The sequence below is a fragment of the Argopecten irradians genome, chromosome 4 (assembly GCF_041381155.1).
Source record: "Argopecten irradians isolate NY chromosome 4, Ai_NY, whole genome shotgun sequence".
NCBI classification, from domain to species: domain Eukaryota; kingdom Metazoa; phylum Mollusca; class Bivalvia; order Pectinida; family Pectinidae; genus Argopecten; species Argopecten irradians.
The window spans coordinates 23,183,002-23,192,177 of record NC_091137.1 but is presented as its reverse complement, the minus strand read 5'-3'; positions in this window follow the sequence as shown (position 1 = coordinate 23,192,177).

Below are 9,176 nucleotides of genomic sequence, written 5' to 3'. Positions count from 1 at the left end.
TATTCAGTTAATAGAATATCTTGAACAACGCATTCACTGGTTCCACATTGGTCATGCTTTTCTCTTTTATTTTCTCGTATTCATTTTCTATGTCATTGTGATTGTATTTCTTTTGATAAATCTCCATTTGAATGCAATGCCGAAAAATATCATATTATAATTACTTAACGTAATAATTCATATTCACAATTCATTATTGATGTTGAAAAAACATGCACTTCCTGTTTTTATATGTTTTATTCTATGTATGCCGAAAAACGATCGAGTAACCTGCCCTTACTTCCGGTCGCAGAAGTTCTATATGTCTCTGTGGCGTGCTACACATTCGTTTATCAAGAGAAATTCGCAAAAGGCTGCAGGTCTGTGAAGCATATTGCTCCATGCATTTGACACATTAAAAATAACATTGACTTTAGTGTGATAATAAAAACATTTTCCCAGTTAACGTGAATTTCCTACCAAAGGGTAGTGACCGATTTTGTTGAGTTTTCCTCAAAGATAATGTAAGCCATTAATTTAAAATGAAGATTAAATTCAACTTCAGTTTTAATTTTGTTTGTTTGTTTGGTGGTTTTTTTCGTGTCTTCTATTCCGTAATGCATGAATATATCCTAGCACAACCACCATATTGTAATACACTCTCACAAAATATATATGTAAAGTAATATATTTTGTATGATTATGTCTTTAGTGAAAGGAATGTGTCTATAACAAATACCGTCGTATGCAAGAAACAATCATCTATAGGGAGACATCTAACATAATTGTAGCATGTCGATCTACCAAAACAATGTTTTGCTAGATTACCATCTTTTTCTCGAGTATTGCACATCGATTATTAATATTAGCTTATGAGTTATTTTTTATACGAATAGGAAACATTCATCACAATAACTATTTCCGGGGAAAGCGAAGTGGACAGGGGTACGTTAAGCCCCTTCATGTATGTTTTCTTTCATTTTCATCAGTCAAATTTCCAGACTTTTCGGACACATGCATTGCGTTAATGACCCCAAGCAGGCAGACTATTTGCTAGTTACAGTTAAGGTGGTTGAATCACCAGACACTGTTGCGTGCTAACCGTCAAATTGCCCCTTTCAGTTTTTTGTTTTATTCAAACAGAAAAAACGGAACTGTCAGTGAAATTGACATATGTTTCCGCCAACAATGCTTTCGTAGGACGCGTTTGTGTGGAAGGCTTTAGACAATCTCCAATGACAGAAAATTGCCATAATTCCATGATCATGGCTCGTTTTGTCTTAAAAGATACATTTGGTAGACAAAATTGAAATAATGTACCTGACAAAATAATAAATGAACTCTATACATACTTGATATCTGGAAGTCTACAGCTGGATTTTCAATTCAATCCGAGGAATTGAAGCAATTTCAAAAGAAAAAAAAACGCTCTTTAGCACCGAGTAATGAATTAAACTATTTAACATTGCAATTGTCATGTATATAACATTAACATAAGATGGCAATTTGATATACGAAATTAATCACTTTAGTAAGTTTTACGCAATCCTTCATGGTAAGAATGTCTTGAAATTGAAGGCAGAATGTGAAAAAGAGAAATTAAGATTCTTATCAATTGAGACGTTAACGGTAAAGAACTGGTGCATTTGTTTGTAATTGACCATTCGTGATGGTGAATAACGTACAATTGCATCCATAAAAAGTAATGTTATCTAATCAATAAAATGCATGTATTCTATAAAAGCATGTCCAACGGATGTTTGATTTAATTTTGATTTTGTTTTATAAGGTTAACGTTCTATTAACATCCAGGGTCATGTTAGGACGTCCAAGGTTTGTTGGAGGAGGAAAGCCAGAGAACCCGGAGAAAACCCACGGTCAATACCTAAACCGATATTGGATTCATACTTGCATCCAAGAGGTGGAGGGCTTGTGATAATATGTCAGGATATCTTAACCAATCAGCCAAGCTTGCTTGAATTATTCTAATGTATAAAAGGACCCAATTATCGTATGTTTGATTTGTGTTACACTTTGATAAAGTTGTTGTAAAATAAAGATAATGTACCAAAATTGTTTTTTATTTGGATTTCAGTTACTTCCTATTAACGGTCATGGTCATGTAAGGATGGCCTCCTTTGTATGCGGTGTGTAGCGTGTATGAAATGCACGGTGCGTGTTTTGGGAGACTGGTATATTCGTGTTGTGTTTTCTGGTACAGTGGAACTCTTGCCCTTTTTATAGTGCTTTATCACTTTAGTTTGTCACCGGTGATACCAAGCAACATACGCCACCAAGTAACATTATACTGACAACGGGCAAACCAGTCGTCCTACTCAAGTGTATGCTGAGCGCTAAGCCGGGACAGAAACTTCCACATTTATAGATTTCGGTGTGTCTTGGCCAGGGGACAGAACCCAGAGCCTACCTCACATGGGTGAGCGCTCAACAGAAGGCCAAAAGTGAGGCAGTGTCAAGGGAGACGATAGGAAGAACAAGTTAGTTAGGAAGATGAGAAACGATAATATCATAAATTTAGTCGCCTTTTACGATTATACAATAGGGGCAACAGGAATAATTATAACGCCCATCCTGCAGTTCCAAACGACCATTGTTGTATTTAAAAAAACATAACTAGAGAAAAATGTTGCATTATAGAAGAATTAGTGAAAAACAACATCGATCATTTATAATATTATTTTTGTGCCATATTTTGGTAGTTACCATCTCATCCGTCAAAATAATATACATATACTTACTACATTATTGATTACTAAAGCACTATGTAGCGTGACTTTTGTTTGTTATTATTCAATTTAAATCCTATGGGGCTTCACCACATAACTGTCAACAAACTGTACAGCATACACAATATGGCACTAATGTTAATGTGAATGATTACACTGTATGTGACAATCATGAATCCTGTTTTATACTTTGTCAAAGTGGTGCTGAAACATATAGAAATATACACCTTTATCTATGGGTCAAGTAAATAATATTAGATCTGTATTCCAGTTTGTTGGGGGGGAGAAAAGCCGGAGTTCCAGGAGAAATACCACTGACCAGCGATCAGTACATGGGAACTGCCCCACATGGAATTCGAACGCGCATCCCAGAGGTGGAGGGTTTGTGGTAATATGTCTTGACATCTTAACCACTCGGCCACCGCGGCCCTGTGTAGAATACGAATTACTTGTAGCACATATGGGGCAAAGTATATCTATGATATATTGACAACCTTCACCTAATTGAAATTGAAGATTATGTCATGGAATCACAAAGCTGAGAAATGGAGTCATACAAATTTGCGACAACGAATATCCTTTAAACAACATAACTACCATGTTTATTTCGCTCAGGCCTGTCTTCTGACTGTTTCTGTAAATTATGTTCTGCTGAAAAACATTATTGCATTCCTTTGCGGTTTCTTGCGTTTGTTTGTTTTGTTTGCACCACACATTAACTGTTTACGAGAGTCGTGGTCATACAAAACGTGTCTGAAACATGTAATGTATTACGACGCCAACGGTTTCAGTGACCAAATGATCACACCTTAAACACTTACCAAAGTTTGACTAGACCGTGTGTGCATGTTACGTGTCATAAAAATTGACAAATGTATGCACATATGACAATGTCATACATCTAAGAATGTTTACGACGACTTACTGTGCTAGAAAAACGTCAAAATGACACAAGGTTTATGTTCTGTGAAAATATGTTAAACAAAAGACGTGTAAATGTAAGTAATGGGTGTTCTGGTTTGTCTACATCGTTAGCTTGTGCCTGATGTAACCTTCTCGTGTTTTCCTTCCGCTTACGTCCGCTTTGTATCCGTAAACAAACATTGGAATCCCCAGAAGAACATCCAAATTGCAACTTAAAATGCATAACACGAATATTATTCAGAAAGCTTGAGGACTTAGTTAAGTAAACAGAAGACCAATAACAGCAAGGGGGTTATGGTAATAGAACACAGTGCTTCTTAAGGGTATAAGGGACATATTTCATTCTGCTGCATGGCATCTTAGTTAAATATTACGAGCAAACAGAAATAACTAAGAATAGATTTACCTCAAAATTAGTCATGTTTATTGTATGTATACTATATAATTCAAAATATAAAATAGAGGTAAAATGGAGGATTTCCATAATCACAAATTTGCCATACTTTGTACAGGCATGCTTTTTTAAAAATATTTTTTACTCTTCATTGCTTATTTTCAAATGGTCGTTATACATTGCATATTTAAGTTTCACAATTAAAATTGACTGTTGTATACAATTAATGTCACATGTATTAAATAATATATCTAGTACGAAATATATGTTAAATGCAGTCAGTTAATACAGTCCTCCGCAAAAGCACCAATGTTCCTAGATTTATTTTGTAGGTACATTTTATTTTATATTGATATCGGGAGTTGGTACTACATAAGGTTGTTCCATGGTTTAATTGGTTAGATGTAATGACAATTCATTTCAGGTAGGGCATTAGAATAAGGCGCCTTATTCTGGAATATCATTTTTTTTCTCTTCTTCTTAACTATCTTTCATCTTCCTGGCGGCTTCTTGATAACACCTCCTATTTGGCACGTGAGGTAGGCTCTGTGTGCTGCCTTCTGGCTAGGCCCATCATACTCTATGCAAGTGTTAGTTTCTGCTCCTGTTTAGCAATACTCAAGTTCGACTACTTGTACAGGGTGTCCCATAAATCAGGTTACACTTTCAGAATGTTATTACTTATGCCATAGATTAGCAACAAAAAAATATTTTGGTATATGAAAACATGCAATTAAACGTTTTATTGTATGCATAACATAAAATAATATTTTGATTCTTCTGAAAACTATTGACGTCATAATGACGTGATCACTTTTAGGATATTGGCAAGTCAAGAGGACATTATACATGTACTGTGAATTGTTTAACACTTTGTAAAACAGTATTTTTGGTCATGTAATGCCCCAGTTCTCAACATTTCAAATCTTTTCTGTGTGAATTTTACCAAAAGTACAGAAAATAATCACAACACCAGAAAATATTGTCCAATGCATTAATTAGTCATTATAGAATAAGAACCAATCTTTAATGCTAGTGTTCAAAGGTTACTCAAATATCAAGGATAACGTTGTTTTGACCACATTTTTCAAGAATGTGTCTTTTATAAAAATCGTTGCTAATTAGATTACCAAGATTTGTTTGTTAAGCTGTTTGTTAATGAAAATATGAAATGTTTCATAGCAGGCTTTATGGAGATGAAATCCTGGTGCTTTACATGCTGTGTTAAAAGAAAATATTGAACTTTCAAAGTGAAACATAATTTATGGAACACCCAGTGTGTCCATTGTCTGTACAATGTGACCGAGTGGAATGTATTTCAGTCGCATGCGAAAATGTGATAGCATTATATAAAAAATACAAAAAAATCATTATTAGCTCAATCAACACGAACATTTTGCAGCATGCCAAAATTCATATAGACTCACACACATAGTACATTACTTGCAGGGGATGTTGTCCTTAAAAGATCATAGCTGTTAATGTAATTGATTAAACAGCCCACAACCAGTTTCTGCTTGGTTATGGAATCATGTCTATGTTGCGAGCGAGTAGATTTCATGGAACTTATTGCTGTAAAATATTTTTACATAAAAAAAGGTTTTTTTTCATGAACGAAGATTGTGAAATTTACTCCCCTTCAATAAGTCGTTTGACATTAAACAAACACGAAATCGTCGCTACAGAAAACAAAGCGCTTTTTACGTTGTTTGCTAATGTGTCATTATGACACGAAACTCGATCTTATTTTGGAAAGATTCAGTTACTAGCCATTACTCGCATTGGCGTTTAAAAATAAGGTCATCGACTGTGTATTAGAGCGACGTTCTTTTCTTTTTCCCGTGATAACTCTATCATTGAAACAATCAAGGACATTGAAACGATGAAACGAAGATTGGCCAAAAAATCGCTAATATTGTATTCTATTCATTTAAAAGTATGGCTTCACTTAATGTTTATGATCAATGCTTACAAAAATGCTTTTTTGTTTTTAAAAAAAAATACTAATAATCCATTCTTTGTCTGCTTCCCATTCTCAAAGAGCTGCTCGGAGTATGCACGCATCAGACCGAAGATCTGAGAAAGCGAAGTAATTACACATGCAACGTTGTGATTTGCACAGCGTAACACTGTTAGAGGTCTAATCTACACGGCAAGCTGATTCAGCAAAATAACAAATCCTCTAATCGATCATGGATGTGTGTTTCCCCTCATTCCAAACAGCCCAAGGTTATATCGCTGTTTCATTTGTGTTTAAATTGGCTTGAAAATTTAAGGAAGTTACTGACAACTCTTCCACCATTTTTGATAAAAATAAAGCAGTCGCCGAAAAACTTTCCCGCATTTCAGTTGCATGATATATCGCATACAGGCAAGTCGTAATGACATCTCAAAGTTTTTAACTTAAAGATGTGGCGTGTAGTATTGCGTTAATAATTATTCAAACACTTTTTGTTCAGTTCCGTTTTTCTTATTGTTAATAAATACATTTAGTGAAGACACATAACTTATAAAGTATGGCGAGGTTATCTCGACAGACAAAATACATTGTCAGAAACCGTTAATGTAGTTTGGAGACGTACGCATATATAACAATGCAAGGTTAAAAAATAGAAAAGGTAAATAAATAATAGCGAAGCCTTAGATTGATTGGAATAATGTGTGTGGAATGTGCTTTCTTTTACAATCAATACTTATTTTGAATCAGGAATGGAAAAAAAGACTGAATTGTGTAAAACTACAAGCTGTAAATAAGCCTTTAAATATGTTTCAATGTCAGATTACTCTATATTTATTTCATGTTACTCATTTTATCAAGTTTATGCATTTAGATATAGATATGTGTTTAGTTGGTTGAACTCTCGTCCCTGTGAGGAAGGCTCTGGGTTATGTTCCCTAGTCGAGACACACCATAGTCTATAAAAGTATATAAAAAGTAATAGCTCCTGCTTAGGGCTCAGCATAAAGGGAGTGGGACGACTGGCTCGCCCGTTACCAATAAAATGTGACCGGTTGCGATGTGTTGCTTGGTGTCTTCGGTGGCATACTTCAGTGATCTAGCACTATGAAAAGGGCAAGAGTTTCACTATACAATACACTAACGTCCCGCAGTCTCCCAAAACACACACCAAATACTTAATCACGCTACACACCACATAGCTGGAGGTCGTCCTTACTCGCTGTTAATAAGTCGTTTTAAACAAACAAAATATTTGAAGTTAAGTATATAAAGTTTCCGTCTACACTTTGACATACGCACAAACTATCACTTTTATAGCCAGGGCTTTCCTCCTAGGGGCGATATAACCAAAAAGTGAGGCAGTATCTGGGAAGGTTTAAGGTAGGCCAGATGAAGACAGTTATGTAATAGGTTTTTTTTTCTAAATTTATCCGCCTTTAGCGATCATGCAATGGGGACAGTAGATATATATATTGTTATGGTTTCTGTGTGGGTATAACAATTATGTGGTGACGCATATCTGCCGACACTTTTTTATCTACATAGTCGAAAACGATGTAGGGAGACATTGGGATTTGCCGCGATATTTATATGAATGTTTTAATTATTGTTTATGCTGTCAAATAGTGTTACAGATGGATTAGAAGAAATATGTTATACCTAGAATAAAAGTGTGCAACAAGTGAAACAGTCAACATTTTCCAGAATATCAATATTTTATTCGTTCTATTAAAAGTGCAGAATATGTTTGGTATTCTAAGTTGAAAACCCGTTTCATATATACGATGATAATAAATATCTTCAGATGAATACCAAAAGTCCTTGCCTGGGTAAAAGTTACGCTACTGGTCGTGTACTTAAATTGTTGATTAATGCATTGGTGATCGTATACAGCGGCAACTAAATACAGCATCGAAACATTTCTTCTTCCTTATTTTTATGTTTCTTACTAACTCCTCCTAGTCATATTTCTGGGTTCAAGTCTATGACACGGTAGTTTCTGTTCCTCTCTGTTGTTTCAACATTAAGACGACTAGTGTGTCTATTGCCAGTTTAATGTGACCGGATGGACTGGTCGGTGGCTTTAGCAGTAAACGGCCAAGGGATAACATAAAATGGATAAAATAACTTTCCATCAATTACAAAGTGATACAACATTAACATTTCGCAGTCTCCCAAAACAAACTACACGCCAAACTGTGAATTGATGGAAGGCCTCCTTATATGACCTTAGCTATTAATGGGACGTTAGACAAAGTCATTTACCCACAAAACGACAGCTGAATGCGAGCCTGTAGAATCGTATTTAGTGATACTTGCTACCTGTCTCACCATGCTATACCTGGTCGATAAGATACTCAGGACGAACGTGACGGGTTGTTTGGAGCTGCTACATGTACATGTATATTGTGTTATGACGTGTATGGAAACAGTTAATTAAGGTATCGCGCGATCGTCGGTGAACAATCGAATAAATCATGTTCATTTCCCTCTTAATACGGGTAAGCCCAATGGCTGTTTTCCAATATAACAAACAAACTATTTTATGTAACCAGTCAAGTTGCATCCTTATATAAATTGCTTCAAAACCTTTAGTGTTGATATGGTACAAAAGGACGACTATGGAGTAATAATACAATTACAACAGGATTAATTGATTTTAAGTTAGTTTTACCATTGTACTATTTTCTTGATAATGAACACAGTAATACTTTACCTTTTTTTGTTGTTCTTTTCTGATTTTTTTTAGATATAGCGATTTTGTTTCAATGACATGATGAAATATATACACTATATGATATGACTATTATTGGCTATGATTATTTAATGTGTCAATAATCAGGAAAGTTAAACTCTATCCACGGTATACCAATACTTTTTTACCTTCTTATTATCGCTCAATAAGTGTTAACCTTACCAAAATAATACATAATGTAGGTATTATGTTCCTGCTTTGTATGTACAAATGGACAGAGACAAAAAAATATAATCTACTTGTATTAAAATGTTACTTATTTACTTTACTCGGTTTTGCATAGAAAATATGATAATCCAAATGAAAAAAATGAGTTTTAAATCAATTATTTAATTAAATTGTATGCATAAGAATGGTATGATGCTTCTATTACATTAAGTGTGATACTAAATTTAAACAAAATTCTTTCAATACGAT